This window comes from Elephas maximus, chromosome 23 (genome assembly GCF_024166365.1).
Source record: "Elephas maximus indicus isolate mEleMax1 chromosome 23, mEleMax1 primary haplotype, whole genome shotgun sequence".
NCBI lineage: Eukaryota > Metazoa > Chordata > Mammalia > Proboscidea > Elephantidae > Elephas > Elephas maximus.
The window spans coordinates 73,454,745-73,473,153 of NC_064841.1; the positions used below are offsets into that span (position 1 = coordinate 73,454,745).

General features: G+C 40.4%; 1 protein-coding gene across 2 annotated transcripts in view; it reads right to left on the bottom strand.

Annotated features, from left to right (window-relative positions):
• The window catches only part of NALF1 (NALCN channel auxiliary factor 1), a 706,213-nt gene that overhangs the window by 531,045 nt on the left and 156,759 nt on the right, over positions 1–18,409 (bottom strand). The window lies entirely within an intron of this gene.

Sequence of the window (18,409 nt, forward strand, 5' to 3'; positions counted from 1 at the left end):
CAAAATAGTTACTTTATATCAACATCTGGGTTAACGAAACCAAACCCCTTGCCATTGAGTCAATTTTGACTCATAAGGACCCTACAGGACAGAGTACAACTTCCCCATAGGGATTCCAAGGAGCGGATGGTGGATTTGAACTGCTGACCTTTTGGTTAGCAGCCAAGCTCTTACATCAATAATTATTATATACACTTTTACGACTATTTAAATAATTTCCCGCTGGACCCAAAGAGTGCAATACATATTCTTGGTACCAAGTTTGTTTTCCTTAGAATTAACAAATGCATCATATTTCTTCATTTGCTTATTTTTCCTGGCTGAAAGCAGAGAATACCAGAAGAATGTTTACCTGTGTTTTATTGACTGTGCAAAGGCATTCGACTGTGTGGATAATAACAAACTATGGATAACATTGCAAAGAATGGGAATTCCAGAACACTTAATTGTGCTCATGAGGAACCTTTACATAGATCAAGAGGCAGTTGTTCAGACAGAACAAGGGGATACTGACTGGTTTAAAGTCAGGAAAGGTGTGCATCAGGGTTGTATTCTTTCACCATACCTATTTAATCTGCATGCTGAGCAAATAATATGAGAAGCTGGACTATATGAAGAAGAACGGGGCATCAGCATTGGAGGAAGACTCATTAACAACTTGCGTTATGCAGATGACACAACCTTCCTTGCTAAAAGTGAAGAGGACCTGAAGCACTTACTAATGAAGATCAAAGACCACAGCCTTCAGTTTGGATTACACCTCAACATAAAGAAAACAAAAATCCTCACAACTGGACCAGTGAGCAACATCATGATAAATGGAGAAAAGATTGAAGTTGTCCAGGATTTCATTTTATTTGGATCCACAATCAACAGCCATGGAAACAGCAGTCAAGAAATCAAAAGATGCATTGCATTGGGCAAATCAGCTGCAAAAGACTTCTTTAAAAGTATTGAAAAGCAAAGATGTCACCCTGAGGACTACGGTGTGCCTGACCCAAGCCGTGGTGTTTTCAGTCACATCATATGCATGTGAAAGCTGGACAATGAATAAGGAAGACCTAAGAAGAGTTGACGCTTCTGAATTGTGGTGTTGGCGAAGAATATTGAATATACCATGAACTGCCAAAAGAACGAACAAATCTGTCTTGGAAGAAGGGCGGCCAGAATGCTCCTTAGAGGCAAGGATGGCGAAACTGTGTCTTACATACTTTGGACATGTTGTCAGGAGGGATCAGTCCCTGGAGAAGGACATCATGCTTGGCAGAGTACAGGGTCAATGGAAAACTGGAAGACCCTCAACGAGGTGGATTGACACAGTGGCTGCAACAATGAGCTCAAGCATAACAACGATTGTAAGGATGGCTCAGGACCGGGCAGTGTTTCGTTCTGTTGTGCAGAGGGTCGCTATGAGTCGGAACCGACTCGATGGCACCTAACAACAACAACATCATATTTCTTTATTTATTTTTTTACATATTCACTGTGCAATTTTCTCAAAGACCTCTGTAAAAGCCCTATCAATTCTAATATCCTTATGTTCAAATGCACAGATAACAAGCTTTGTCTTTTTTTTTTTTTTCCTGGAGTCCTCTACTTGGAACTTTTCTAGGCCAGCCACACAAGCAACTTGTCTTTGCTTCTCTCCTCTACTAAGTCCTGTTTGCTGGAGCTCCTGCTTCTTTCACAGTTTACTCCTTTGCTTATGTGGAGCATAGCCTCTCTACCTTCCTGAGAAATACTGAAGAAAAGGAAAAAAAAAGAAAAAAATTCCCAGATTGTCTTTATTTTTCCCACAGTCTTATGATAGTTTGGCTGGCTATAGAATTCTGAGTTAAAAAAATAATAATTCTCCTTCAGAAATTTAAAGGTTTGCTCATCTGTCCTCTAGCTTCCACTGTTGCTCTAAGGGCTTTTTGCCTTTTTAGACGTTTTTTGATCCCTGCTATTATGTTTGGTCATCTGAAACTTCATGGTTATTTTACTGTGAGTCTCCCTCCCCTCCTACATCAGTCTATTTGCTTGGTGGCTCATCCACTCTAAGGATTTGTATTTTCCAATTCTGAAAAATGACATTAGCAAGCTTACCAAACTTTCCTAAGTTTCTCCAGTTCTGAAAAATACTACTGAATTGTTTCTTTCTTTGATAATTTTCCTTTTTTTCTCTCTTCCTGAAACTCATAATAGTCAGATCTAAGACTTCCTTGATTATTTTCACTAATTTACTAACCTTTCCTGTACTATTCTCCATCTCTTTCCTTTTTATTCTACTTTCTGGGAGATTTCCTCAACTTTAGCTTATAATTCTTTCAAATTTTTTTCTTTTCTTTCAGTTCTCAGACAATTTCTGTTATACGCTATCCCATGCTTATCTCATAATGCAACAATGTTTATCTTGAATCAGATATGTCCCAGATTTTAGTGTCAATAAGTCTTTTCTCTGGGGATTATTCCGTTTATCCTAAAAAGACTCCAACCATCTACAATTCTGGAAATATTTGCCTGCCTACAGGCATTCTCAAACAAAATTATAAAAAATGACAAGGAAAGCCAACTTTTCAGTCTGTAGTGTATATCATAAACTCTCTGTGGTTTTATCTCTAAACGTTACCCTACAATTGAGGCATCCCCAAGTCCTAATTTACCTAGCTCACTTTATCCAAAGAATAAAGGTGGAGGTGGGGGTGCAAGAGAACTCCGGGAAGGTGGGTTTAATTAAGCTGAATACAGACTTTCAACCAGTCAATTAGTTTCGTACCTGGCCTATATAATTTATGAAGGTTGGTTCTTCCATGTTTTGAGGCCCCTTTGTTTTTTTTTTTTTTTTTGTCTATATTAGGTGTCGGGCTTTAAATATATTATCTCATTTAAATGAGATTAACAATATGAAAGAGATAAGATTATCACACCTTGGTGGCACGGTGGTTAAAGCAATCAACTGGTAAACTAAAGATCGACTGTTCAAAACCACCAGCGACTTCACAGGAGAAAGATATGGCAATCTGCTTCTGCAGAGACTGGAAACCCTATGGGGTCGCTATCAGTCGGAATTGATTCAACGGCAGTGGGTTTGATTTTTGGTTTTGGTTTTTTAAAGGCAAGGAAAGGGATGTTCCCAAAGTCACCACATTAGGAAACAGTGGAGGCAAAGGTCAAACCCAGCTTTGTCCTTCTATAAAGTTTGTACTCTTAACCTCTATGTGGTCCCACCTCCCTCACAAGACTGTCCTGCAGATGGGCCTCGCCATATTGCAGTCCCAATCAATTTTGTGGCCATTGCTACTTGTTTTCCAAAGGAACTAGAATTTAAATAAGTTCAAAGCATTTACTGCAGGTAGCCCAGGAGAGTGCTTGCAAGAAGGGCACACACACAGGAGTATGCATTTGCTTTTACAATATTGGCACGCGACGTCACCTAATGCAGTGAGCTGAAGAAAGTCCTTATGCCAAGTCTATATTATGATAGTAGGGCATTTATACACACATACACACACACACGTATATATATACTGTTGTGCTGCAAACTGGATCACGTCCACACAGTGACGCATTAGTATAAGACCAGAGAATTTGCCGTTGATTGTGTTATGAGTGTTGTCAGATGCAAACAAAATCCTGGCTTATAAAGAAGCAAAGTGAGAACGTAATATAATTGTCCATACGATTTATTCCAAAGCCAAGGCACAATGTGAATAAAAAAAGGTTGAATTAGTTACCATCCTCTGCTGAGTACAAAACGGAAATAATTTTTCCTTTCGGCTTAAGAAAACATAAGCAGATGCTTCAATAAAAACTGTGTAAAAGTTGGTAGATTTCACTGTTATTATTTTTCATCCATTGAGCGCTTATATTTGGTAATAGGTTTGTAACAGTGAGAGAAGAGTTAGCTAGTTGTAGTTCCAGCTGATACATACTGCGGATATTTAAGAGAGAGAGAGAGAAGCCTGCTTAGTGGTGCAGTGACTCAAAACACTGAAGGAGCTGTCAAAGGCTCAACTCCACAGACAGCCAGGATTTTAACTCCTTCGACACCAATGGCTATAACACAGACATCGAGATAAATGACAAGTTACTCAGTTTAAGAACACATTCTCAGCATCCTGCAGCGAAAGAGAAATCTGGAGTATTCTAGAACAACAGAGGATTTAAACTGCAGTAAAAATAAAATGCCTAAACAATGTCTTCCCCCGAAACCCTGATGGAGTAGTGGTTAAGTGCAATGGCTGCTAACCAAAAGGTCAGCAGTTGAATCCACCAGGTGCTCCTTGGAAACTCTATGGGGCAGTTCTACTCTGTCCTCTAGGGTTGCTATGAGTCAGAATTGGCTATGGGTTATGGGCTCCCCACACAGAAGGGAAACTCGTATTAGTCAGACATGTGGCCAGAACTCTGTTTCCCTGCAGACATTATAAATTTATTCTTCCATCCTTTATTCCCATTTCCTTAGATGATATGTAGTGTATATGGAAAAGCAGTTCAGTAAGGTAGATCGTGTTGACATTTAATTCTTTAAGTCTAATAAGGTTTAATACTACGGTTTGTCTTTTTGCATGCATTCATTTTAAGTAGATAAGTTTTATCCTAAAATATTTCATCATATTTCTTCATGCCTAATTCTTCAAAGCCCCCCCATAATAAAAATTCTCAACGCACCCTTTAAAATTAGCATTAAATGCAGTCTATTTACTGTAGTAACTTGGAAGCAGAATTAGTCCTGGCCAAGACATTGTCATCTCAAAAAATAATGAATTTTTTAAATACAGAGATAAATCTCCAGCGCCCACTCCCAGGGAGTAGGCTGTACTAGAATGGGCTGTCCTCGGGCTGGTTTACTTACTGGATATTCTGATGGCCTTCAGTTCTTGAACTTCAAACTTTCTCTCTTTTAACGTAAAATATCAACAAGAAAATACTGAACTCTTCCTACTTTTAATCTCACTAGTAGTTGAATAGAATTGCTTCACTGTTTCACATACAAGGGAAGAGGGTGTATGTCTTCCAGTTTTTAAATTAGGTGCGTTAATACGGTACTGTAGGCTGAAGTACATCTAATAATCTGGCAAAATGTAATCTCCTTGCCTTTTTGAGTCATAAAAATAATACAACTGATATCGGTGATAAAGAGATTTAAGCAGATTAATGCACCCTGGAGCTTTTTCATTATTTTTGGTTGCTTAATTTCAGAACCTACCTTCCATGTTGAAGAAATACCCACCGCTTGGGCAGAGCCCAACTCCCTCAACCAGAAAGAAAATTCCTTAGAGTCACTTTCCGTTTCTACCCCACAACCAGGGTGCACCCATGACTTAGTGTGGACCATAAGAACTCCCTTCTTACTTTGAATAGGAAACTGCCAATGTGAAGAGGGAAGGGATGCAGAGACCCCATTGTGGTCAACAGTGTCTCCTATCCCAGAGGTGGTGGTGAAGGTATCTATCTTCGCCACATTTGGGGGAATATGTTCCATTGCTCACAGCTGTACAGCCTTCAAGCTGGGTTAGCTGGTTTCCCTAAAGTTTTTGTTAGCTACCTAATAGCCTGAAATACATTTTACTTGTTCTGCTTAAATTAGTCAGACAGTTAACCAACATGTGTGGCTTGTAAGAAGGCTAACTAATGCTCTGCTTTGTTTCTCTAGTTTTCCAGGGTTGGGACTTGTGGATGCAAAAAGTCACACAGCAAGGTCTGATTTGGGAAATGTATGCTGTTCTGATATAAACATAATCTCTTCCAAACTGTTGGAATGGGTAGGTTACTATTATTATTATCATTCTGAATGGCAGGATAGAAAGAACGAATAAAGTCTATTTGCTGCCATCTAGAAAAATGTTCATAGACATTTTTATTTCAAGAGAATGATGAACATTTGAAAGACATGATAACATTTGTTCCTGGAAATAGTTTAGTCTGAGGTTAAAAGATACCGTCTAAGTTTTTCTCTATTTCATCCAGAAGCAGGGAACTCTTGCTAGGAAAACAAGTATTACTCTTATTCTACGACTATCCTTTAAAGTCACCCTCTCTCTTATTGGCCATGAGTCTGTTTTCCGGATACTTTCTCAGTTACTTCTTCGGTGCTTCTGTCTTACCTCCTGAAAGAATCTCTCCTCCCGACATACGCAGTCGACAACATTGGCTGCGGTAGACACCACATAAACTGTTGCGGGTAGCAGAAACAACTAAGTCACAGCCTTTGCCTTTAAGAATCTAACAGTATAGGATTAATCTATAAATAATAGTCATAAAAGACAAACTATTATTTTCCTGGGAGGGATATATGTCAAGTTAACTGTGATTAAAAAAAAGAAGAAATCAACATTTGTGGGAATTACAGAAAGATGAATGAGGAAATGGCTCTAGGCTAAGAGTTAGTTTATAAACATGCTATTATGGAAACAATTTCAACACCTAATTGACCCAACAATTTTGCCACCAACCAATTACTTTACACCCTTCTCTCTTGTTCCTCACTTTAGAAAAGTTTTCATTTTCAAAATAAAATGTATTTATCAACAGATAACACACTTTTTCCATTCATATTTATCTGAGACACAGAACAAGCAGAGCTTCTGAGCAACATAAAATAAACTGTGAACTAAAAGCAAACAACAACAAGAAACATAGCAAGGATGTTTTAAAGTAAAAAAACAAACAAACCAAAATTCAGCAAGCCCTGTAATACTTCAGATAATCTGTTTCAGCTTTACTTAAAACAGAAAATTCTATTTGCCTTATAAAACATTAAAAACATGGTATAGAGTCCGCAAATATCACTTCTAGGGACTCAGTGTTACTTACAGAATGGTTAAAATGTCAACTAAATTCCATTAACATCTACCATATACTTATGTATATTACAACATAACACCGGTTGGTATGGGTAAAGTTTATATGGCACAAAGAAAGATGAGGCATGAGAACTCATTCCTGCGTATCCAACACCAACTAGGGAACTGTCCAGGCTTCCCATTATCAGACAAGCTGTGCTCTACTTTCAGAACGAGGATAATCTACCACAAACTTTGCCAAGCCTCCAGATCAAATAAACCTAAACACCTTCACCTCTGATAGTATGCTAACTCAACAGTTGTCTGACCAGAAGTGTGTTTGACGAAATAACTTATTCTGGAAAGGAGATAGTCTGAACTATAAATACGATTGCTTAGTCACTGAGAAGATGCCTCCTCTAAAGGACAACCACTGAAAACAATTCTGGTTTATCAATCAGTCTCTTGTGAATTGGTTTCCATTAGTCGGCAACGAGAATCAGATTAATATACTCAACATGCATCTCCTAAGCTATTTCACCTTTCAGAAGCCCAAGCTATGCATTCAACGACCGTTTTGCCACACCATCTAAAATAATTAAAATAGATAACAATCCCAACTGGGTGTTGGCGGTATATCACACCATGGTTCAACATATTCAAGGTCTCTTTCATAGCCCTCAGTCTCAAGTTTCAGATAGGTTGAAAAGGACTACGTGCAAGTAAGCACATGTACCCACACTGTAAAAACGGTGTGGGGGCAGGGTCTGACCTCCTCTAACTTCACAAGAGAAAAGGAGAATCAAGATCAACAGCCCAAGGCTGATTCCTGTGAGGCAGAGGTCAGACATGCCTCCTCTCTCCGCCATCCTTACCAATTCTGACACCAGCTGTCCCTCCCACGGCACTCTCTACTTCTGTGCTGAGTTCGATAATTCATTGCAATGGCCACACAGAACTCAGAGACCATACCCACGGTTATGGGGTTTATTAGGGAAGTAACAGGTTACAAGTCAGGTTCAGGAACACTCAGGATACAGTTCTTCCATCAGGACAGACTCTCTTCTGCTGTGTTAGCAGACATACCTCCTTCTGGCCCCTTGACCTCTGTCTGGCTCAGGCAAGTGTTACAAAGCTCTTTTAGCTCTGCCAATAAGTGCCCAGAGGCACCCCACTCTACCAATAACCCTTGGCCTGAAGGTGCTCAGCTTTCTTGCTCTGTGGGCCAGGAAGCCCACTGCACCATCCCCTGCCAGTGTCTCTTCCACTGCCATTTCTCTGCAACTGCTTCTTGCCATTTTCATTGTTACACCTCTCTCTCTCGGTCTCCTGGTTCCAGGAGATTCTCAGAGCAGGGATCCCAGGTCCAAAGGACATGTTCCACTCCCGGCTCTTCCTTCTTGCTGGTGGTGAGATCGTCTCCTCTCACCTCCGGGTTGGCTCGTTTTAAACCTAGTGGGATGGCAAAACTGACCAATCCTTTTGGTGGGTCACAATTACCTTATTTGCACAGTCATACTCAATCACTTGGGTGGGAGTTACAAGGCCACAGCAAGAAAGGCCAAAGAAAAGTGATCCATCACACCACACTCACCATCGACATACCAAACCTGTAGATATCTCTTCTCTCTTCAAAGAACTGGCAAAAATTGCCCATTAAGTAACAAATAAAATTCAAAATACTTCAGACTGCTCACTCTTGGTTAGACATACTCATTCAATCATCATCAACATATCGGCTAACATCACTGTCTTTTGATCATTATCGCCAACACCACCGCTACCTCCACCAGTGCCCATCAACAAAGACAGGGAGAGGAAAGTCATAAAGTAAGCAAGCTGTTTTGAGCTTCACAACGCAGAAAATTCTCTTGGATTTGGATATTCAAAGCCCTGGAAAGAATCCTCAGAAAACCAGAGTTTCTGGATTAGAGCTCTCTTTCAATCAATTATTCCACAAATATATTTTTTAAATCTCCTGATGAGTAAAATTTACGGTTCTGCTCTTCAAGGAACTTACAATCTAGTGCAGTGTTGTCCAGCAGAACTGTCTGCAATGATGTAAATGTCCTATATCTGCACAGTTCAGTATGGCAGCCACTAACCATAGAAAGTAAAATTTTGCTTGGGATTTGATAATTGGGGCAAATATAACAGGATAAGCATCTGAATGTAAGTGAGATGGGCAGGATAACAGTTATTCCAAGTTGATTTGTAAGCCCACTGCCATTGAGTCGATTCCAACTCCAAATGATCCTATAGGACAGAGCAGAACTTCCCTATAGGGTATCGAAGAAGTAGCTGGTGGATTCGAGCTGCGACCTTTTGGACAGTACCCAAACGCTTATCCACTACACCACCAGGGTCCCCAAGTTGCTTTGCAGGCAATCTAATTTTTATTTATTTTTTTAGTATAAAGTTAAACTATTCCAAGTGGCAATGACGTAGCACTATAAAAATTAGCATGGACACTTTCCTCTGGCATATATTTCACATGGACTATTATACAAACAATCCACATATGATTGTTGTTAGTTGGCGTCCAGTCAGCTCTGACTCAACACAGCCCCATGTGAAACAGAACGAAACGATCCCTGGTCTTGCACCATCTTCACAGTGGTTGGTAAGTCCGAGTCCATTGTTGCAGCTATTATATAGTGCCTTCCAACCCAACAGCTCATCTTCCAGCACTACAGAGACAATATCCTGTTGTGATCCATAAGGTCTTCATTGGCTAATTTTCAGAAGTAGATCACCAGGCCCTTCTTCCTAGTTTGTCATAGCCTGGAAGCTCCACTGAAGCCCATCCACCTTGGGTGACCCTGCTGGTATTTGAAGTACTAGTAGCATAGCTTCTAGCATCATAACAACACACAAGCCATCAGACAGGTGTTGCCAGTTTAAGATAAACCAAAACCAAAACCAAATCCATTGCAATCGAGTCGATTCCAACTCACAAGGACCCTAGAGGACAGAGTAGAACTGCCCTATATGGTTTCCAAAGCCGTAATCTTTACGGAAGTAGACGGCCACATCTTTCTGCCTCAGAGTGGCTGGTGGGTTCAAACCACCAATTTTTCAGTTAGTAGCCTAGCACTTAACCACTGTGCCACCAGGGCTCCTTCATGTAAGATAAGACGGTATAAAATCAGATTTTAGATCGCTGATATAAACCAAGCTTTTTTATTTTTCTTTCACTTGTTAATGTCTCTCTGCGTATTATTTGCTTGGGAATGACTGAATCTAATAATCATTTCAGGACAGATCACCTTAAATGAAACTTAATGTAATTTCTCCTTCCTCTGAAATGTTCAGTTATTTGTTAGTCACAGACATATTTTGTAATTGTTATTGTGCTTTTTTTCCCCCAGTGCAATATTAGTAACTTGAGGGAAGAGGCTGTTTCTTGGACGTAACTATATTGACTACATTAACTAAAACAGCACCATCCTCTCCGTAAATATTCCAGAAATATTTACGGAATTGAATTATGCATTATATCGTAATATTATACCAAAGTCAACATCCTCATTCTGCAGTGTTCTGTTTAACGTACTAAGAAGCATATACACATTTGCAAAGGATGAACTCCTCGGTTGTATGAAGTACCCAGGAAAATGTCCATGGATATATGTTATCAAATGCGTTCCTTATCATCTAGGGAATATCTGTGTTCCACAAGAGTTTCTCTAGCAGCTTTTGCTTAAAGAAGAAGAAATTTCTTATTAATCTATAACAAACTCTATGGTCTTCAGCAAGAGTTTCAAAGAGCATTCCCTAGAGTAGTTCTAAATATTGTTTTCTATAGAAACAGAAACAGGGGGGTGCAATGAGTCAGAGTCGACCTGACCACCACTGGCTTTATAGATACAGGACGGGAGACTGGCTAAAAGCATGTTTTTATTTTGAATATTGATTTTTTTTTCCCTGTTAATAGGAAATATATGCTATGGGACAAAAGACTATTTCTAATGAAAAGACAATTTTAAGATTATTGCTTGAAATAAGAATTTATTGAAATTAGACAATTTTAGATATTTTTCAGAGTAAGGGAAACAAATCTTTATATGGATTCTCTAAAACCACATAGAATAGTCCCTAGCAAGATTATACAAGTGAGCTAGCTCCTACTTATATCAATTTTTCATTCTATATACTACATATTCTATATATTCCATATATATGTATATTCTATCTGGACCTCACCAGGTGGAATACGCAGGAATCAAATTGACTATGTTTGTGGAGACAAATGGAAAAGCCCAATATCAGTTAGAACAAGGACAGGAGTCAACTACAGAACATATCATCAAATGCTCATATGTAAGTTCAAGTTGAAGCTGAAGGAAATTTTAAAAAGTCCATGAGAGCCAAAGTACAGCCTTGAGTATATCCCACCTGATTTAGAGACCATCTCAAAGACAAACTTGATTGGTTGAATGCTAATGACTGAAGACCAGGAGAGTTGTGGGAAAACATCAAGGACATCATACGTGAAGAAAGCAAAAGGTCACTTAAAAGACAACAAAGAAAGGAAAGACCAAAATGGATGTCAGAAGAGACTCTGAAACTTGCTCTTGAATGTAGAGTAGCTAAAGAGAAAGGAAGAAATGATAAAATGAAAGAGCTAAAAAGATTTCAAAGTGCAGTTCAAGAAGACTAAGTCAAGTATTATAATGAAATGTGCAAAACATGGAGTTAGAAAATCAAAAGGGACGGACTTATTCAGCATTTCTGAAGCTGTAAGAACTAAAGGAAAAATTCAAACCTCGAGGTGCAATACTGAAGGATTAAATGGGTAAAATATTGAATGACACAGGAAGCATCAAAAGAAAATGGAAGGAATACATAGAGTTATTGTACCAAAAAGAATTGGTCAATGTTCAACCATTTCAGGAGGTAGTATATGATCAAGAACCTATGGTGCTGAAGGACGAAGTCCAAGATGCATTGAACCTAAACCAAAAAAAACCAAACCTGTTGCTGTCAAGTCAATTCCAAGGAGCAGCTGGTGGATTCAAACCGCCAATCTCTTGATTTGCACCCATAGCTTTTAACCACTGCACCACCAGTGCTCTGTATTGAAGGCACTGGCAAAAAAACAAGGCTCCTGGAATTGACCGAATACCAGTTGAGATGCTTCAAGAAATGGATGCAGCGCTGGAGGTGCTCACTTGTGTATGATAAGAAATTTGGAAGACATGGTCAATGGACTGGTAGAGATTCATGTTTGTGCCCGTTCCAAAGAAAGGTAATCCAATGGAATGCAGACATTATCAAACAATATCATTAATATCACACACTAGTAAAATTTTGTTGAAGATAATTTAAAAGTGGTTGCAGCAGTACATCAACAGACATTTAGGCCTGATTCAGAAGAGGACATGGAGCCAGGGATATCATTTCTGATGTCAGATGGATCTTGGCTAAACGCAGTGAATACCAGAAGTATGCTTACCTGTGTTTTATTGACTATGCAAAGGCATTTGACTGTGGAAATCATGACAAATTATGGGTAACACTGTGAAGAATGGGAATTCCAGAAAACTTAATTGTGCTCATGTGGAACCTGTACATAGATCAAGAGGCGGTCATTTGATTTTAAAAAAAAAAAAGAAGTCATTTGATTAGAACAAGGGAATTCTTCGTGGTTCAAAGTCAGAAAAGGTGTGTGTCAGAGTTGTAGCCTTTCACTACACTTATTCAATCTGTATGCTGAGCAAATAATCCTAGAAACCGGACTATATGAAGAAGAATGCGGCATCAGGATTAGAGTAAGACTTGTTAACAACCTGCGATGTGCAGATGTCACAACCTTGCTTGTCAGAAGCGAAGAGGACTTGAAGCACTTACTGATGAAGATCAAAGGCTTCAGTATGGCTTACACTTCAACATAAAGAAAACAAAAATCCTCACAACTAGACCAATAAGCAACATTCTGATAAACAGAGAAAATACTGAAGCTGTCATGGATTTCATTTCACTTGGATCTACAATCAATGCCCACAGTAGCAGCAGTCAAGAAATCAAATAGCATATTGGATTGGAAAAATCTGCTGCAAATGACCTCTTTAAAGTGTTAAAAAGCAAGGTGTCACTTTGAGGACTAAGGTCCACCTGACCTAAGCCATATACATATGGAAGCTGGACAATGAATAAGGAAGACTGAAGGAAAACTGATGCCTTTGAATTATGGTGGTGGCAAAGAATATTGAATGTATCATGGACTTCCAGAAGAATAGACAAATCTGTCCTGGAAGAATTACAGCCAGAATGCTCTTTAGAAATGATGATGGCGACACTTTGTTTCACATATTTTGAACACGTTATCAGGAGGGACCAGTCCATGGCATCACTAGGGTTGGTGTCACCCAGTGTGGTAACTGATGGTGTCACCCCCACTCCCCCCTGGCCCGGGGTGGGCAAAGCCAGCCAGCGAATCCCCCTCCCTTGTGGGCAGGGCAGCCTGGCCTCATCTTGCTGCTATGTCAGTCCATCTGGTTGAGGGCTGAGTACAGTGTGGCACAGCCCTGCCCCTCCTGGTCCTGCTTCCAGGGCTCCCTTAGCTCCTCTCCTCTCCCATGCATAAGCCAAGGCAGAGACTCTCCTCTCCATCCAGTGGTAGGAATTGGGTCCCAGCCACCAGCACCCTGATTGGCAGGTGAGAGGGGGGTGGGATGCTTGGGGTTCTCGTGACAAGTTACTGCACTGTGTGACACCAACTCCAGTGACCGGCAGGTGACAGGGAGGGGGTTATGAGTTAGCCCACTGGGTGATGGATGACTCTAAACTTAGTGACGCCACTGCCTTGGTAGACCCTCTTTTCGTGGCACCAAACTTCCCATCACAGCCACTTCTACTGCCACTGGAGACCTGGGGTCGTTATTTTGGTGTCAGCCCCTCTAACAGTATCAGGCAGCGCAGTCTGCATTGCCCGCACCCCACTAATGATGCCACGGGGGCCAGTCCCTGGAGAAGGACATCGTGCTTGGTAAAGAAGAGGGTCAGAGAAAAAGAGGAAGACCCTCAAGGAGATGGATTGACCCAGTGGCTGCAACAATGGGCTCAAGCATAGCAACAACTGTGAGGATGTTGCAGGATTGGGTAGTGTTTCGTTCTGTTGTACACAGGGTCACTATTAGTAGGGTAACTATGAGTCGGCACCCATTCCAGGGCAATTCACAACATAGAATGATGTCCTTTGAAATTCTTATCTTTAATCCATGTATACCTTAATTTTTGAAGCCTACGTTCTTCTTTGCTCTGCTCTACCCTAGAAGATTTATTGATGAGCAGTGACATTCCTAAAAGGTATTCAAAAACCAGAAGGACTGAGCCATAAACAATTGGACTGTCAGAACGGCAATAAAACAGAGGCCAGGGCAACACACAGCCTAAAAAATGTGTCAGATTTTTAACCACAACCACAAATTAAGATCCTGAATTGGCCAAGATCCAGGATGACACACTGAAGCTTTAAAATTCATAAAAATTAATTTTGAAGGTTCTTTTTGAAGATTTGGTTAAAAAGTCAAAGGGACACCACACAGGTTGATACAGATGTAGGAAAGAGGAGAATCACGGCATGCAAAGCATTTTTAACAGCCTCGGCTTAGTTTTAGGGAGAATGAGTGTCTTGCCAGATGGTGAACCGCCGTTCTTAATATTTTTCTATGGCGTGTGCTAGAAGGATTTTAAAAAATGAAAGCACTGAAAATGTCACGCAGTGTGAAAGGCTCGTATGAAAACGTACCGCACTGTCTTTCAGCAGATAGTCTACAAAAGCTTTTCAAATTGTTTGTAGCCTCATAACAGCTGCAGTGCTTTGATTCCTTAAATTCAAAAGGCTCTCTCTCGTATGCGATCAAAGACGGAAGCTGACTTTACTAACCCACACACAAAATAGTGAGTCTGAAGGTCCACGCATGCTTCATTTCCATCTGCCTAGAAATGGACTATGTTCAGCATGTAACCTGAGGCTGGGGAGCGAACCCTTTTTCTGTGCTCCAGAGCAGGGCAAACGGAGCTGCCATGTCCCCGCATCTGCAGAGAAATGACTTTCTGACCCGAATCCACAGGTCAGAACCACATCCGCCCTTAAGGGACAGTCATTACAAAGAAGCACTTAATTCTGTCTATAAATAAGTCTCCTAAATGCACTTTTTAAATTTAATTATATTTTTCTAATGCCCCTGTTTTTTCAGGCATTGGTCATTTATGGAGCGAAATGAATACAAAAGGTTTGTACTCTCTCAAGGCAAAACAATAGAAATTGTGTGTTGTTCCTTTCTGAATTCGTTACAAGGCAGTTTCCTTCTCTATTCTCTTTTAGGAGCAGTGGTTAAGAACTACAGTGAGCTACGGCTACTAACCAAAGTGTTGGTAGTTCAAATCCACCAGCCACTCCTTGGAAACCCTAGGGGCAGTTCTACTCTATCCTGTGGGGTCTCTATGGGTTGGAATCAACTGGATGGCAATGGGTTTGGTGGTCCGGTTAAGCCTATATTGACAGGTGTTCATCTTCATTGCTCCTGTACTACACCTCGCCCAGTGCCTTACACAAGCGGCACACACTATCCTCACAAGAGCACGGTGTGCTCCAAAAAAACCGTCCAGTCGATTGGGACTCATAGCAATCCTATAGTGTGGTAGACACCATTAGTTTCTACATTTCTTGGTAACTGAGGGCTAAAGAGGTTAAACATGTCATCTGAGGTCACACAGCTAGATTTAGGAGCAGGTTGAACAAGGCTGTATCCTTGACATTATGCTCTCATAATTTCATCTCAATTTGGCAACTTAGTCACTGATTACTTCGTAACAGTATGGTATGGAGGCAAGAGAATGATAAAATGGAGAGTTTAAATCAGGTCTTTGAACTGGTTCACTCCAGTTCAAACCCCTGCTGATAATTTGCATTTCTAACAAGTTCCCAGGCTATGCTAATACTGCTGGTTAGGGACCAATTGTGGGAACCACTAGTAGAGCAGTGGTTCTCAAAATTTATTGTACTTAAGAATCACCTAGAGACCTTGTTAAAATGTAGATTCTGATCCAGTATATCTGGGGTGGTAATGCAAATTCTCACTAGGGGTTCAAATCAGAACGAACTGGTTTGAAGCCCTGGTTTAAATTAATCAAGATATACAATAGGTACATACAATAAAAACAAGTAAATAAATACCAGATATACAATAAATTATGTACTTATTGATCATTTTTCTGTAGCTGAGTTTTAAAAATAAAGAGGAAATGACAGGAATTACCCTAATCATTCCTACGTACAAATATAGTCGTGCATGTTCAAACACCAGAGCTTGAAATTGGGGAAAAAACTGCAAAAGAGGCAGCATGCTATATATACTAAAGGAGAGAAGTGTTCTTAAACAATTAAGTGAACCAAATAAAAATCAAGATGGAGAGAGAGACAGAACAGGGTCAAGGAAAGCGCCTCATATTTGCAGTCAGAGTCGGAAGTCTTGCGTATGAGCCCTACCTTTCTGTAGTATTGAGGCCTGGACGGGGTGGATTAACCAGTAAGCAGTGTATGCCTGGGCTTAATTGTGTTTATTTACTAATCTGTAGGGCACACTTTCACACAGGTTTCACGTTGATTCCACGTGGTGAAAAATAGGTGAAATTATGCATTACAGATTAGTAAGTAAGCATAAATAAGTTCATTCCTACCTTGCTTATTAGGTAACCCGTCCCTGGGCCTGGTACAAACTACACCAAATATAGATCTAGAGGGTCCTTGAGTGGCACGAACGGTTTGCATTCAACCACTATCCGAAAGGTTGGCAGTTCAAACCAACCCAGCAGCATCACAGAAGAAAGGCCTGGCAGTCTACTTTCATAAAAATTACAGCCAAGAAAACCCTATGGAGCAGGTCTCCACTGTGACACTTGGGTTTGCCATGAGTTGGTTTCAGCCTTCAGATTCAAGATGGCTTCCCATAAAATCAAGAGTGAATCTCTAAAGTCTTCTGCAACTTTTAATTCTGCGATTCCCAATTTTATTTTAGACTCCCATTTCACTTCAAATATTCCTTTTCTTGTTGATCACGGGCTGTGATGATGGGTTCATTGTCTAAAGCTTAGAACTGACAAGGTCCAAAGCTGTCCTTCCTGGCCCTCAGACTGGTGCCTACTTCCTAGATTCTCCTGTACCCTGAAATCACCTCCAATCATCTCTGCCTTACACAATTATGCAGCCCCTTAACCTGAACAGGGCCCTCATCTCTGTTGTTCTGCTTGAATATTACTATGGTTTCGTTAGAGATGAGACAAATCATGAGTATGATTTCCTACCTGTTCAATTAAAAATTCCAAAAACCAGGCATTGTGTCCATGGTATTATTTTTGAGTCAGGGAGTGTTTTATACTATGAAATGTCTCACCAATTAACCAGGCTGTTCTATAAAGTGCAGTAGTACTCTAGGTGTGGCCATGGACTATTAGTTACATGCCATGGCAAGTTGAGAGTGTTCAGAAACCTTTTTATAGCTATTTGGTATTACTGCGACATTCCAGCATGGAATCTGGGGACTCTGTTGAACAGGGTAGAGGCTAGTTAGAATATTTTTGAATTTATGTGGTGAGCTGCACGTGGCATGAGCTTTGTACGGTCACGCGCAATAGGATCATCATGGGTTTTGATACACGTGAATAAAAAGTCCTTCAGCAGAGACATTTTGGAAATATTGCTCTGTAGCACAGCATACATTTCCGACCAAGAGGCCTCTAATGTCTCTATGTTTACCACTGTGTTTGGTCACACATGAACACAAATAATTATTCTGGATTACCTGTGAGTGGGCTTCTTTGAAGATTTTAAAGGAAACCGAAGCTCCAAAGATTTGGATACAGGGCTTCTGGCAAGAGGATATTTGTTTTTCCTATAATCAAAAGGTTTGCTCCATGAAACAGAAAGTGCAAACGGGGTAAAGGACCCAGTGTGCTGGGCATTCTCTCTGACTTTGCTTTATATACCCATTACCATCCAGTCGATTCCGACTCATAGCGACCCTATAGGACAGAGTAGAACTACCCCATAGGGTTTCCGAGAAGCAGCTGGTGGACTCGAACTGCTGACCTTTTGGTTAGCTGCCGAGTTCTTAACTACTGCACCATGAGTGCTCCTTGCTTTATAAAAGTTTGCTGAATTCAATGCATAGAACGTAGTCAACTTTGGGAAGCTAAAAGACTGATGGTTCCTGTAAAGATTAGGTGTCCATCTCAGGCGGTATTTCAAACCCATTTACGTCACTCTTAAAGGCAATGATAATATCTGGATCACCCTCTCAATGCTTCCATCAAGACCATTCAGATGTTCTAAGACGTGTCAGAATTCATTTGCACTTCTTAGCTGGAGTCATTACCAAAGATAATAGAGTGCTGAACGGTGACAACCCATCATAATCTTTGCGTTTCCAAAAGAGAACTTCCAGTCACTCAGGAACAGTGCTCCCTGATTTCAGCCAGGTGTAAAATTCACCAAGGAGAAAGAGTCTCAGCATATTGTATTGCCCTGAACCATATTTTCCTCCTTCACACTCATGGCAAAGCCTTCATAAACGTTCAATGCTGAGGACAGGAGAGGAGACAGGTTAATTAGTTTTCTCTCCTAATCTCACTCTCAG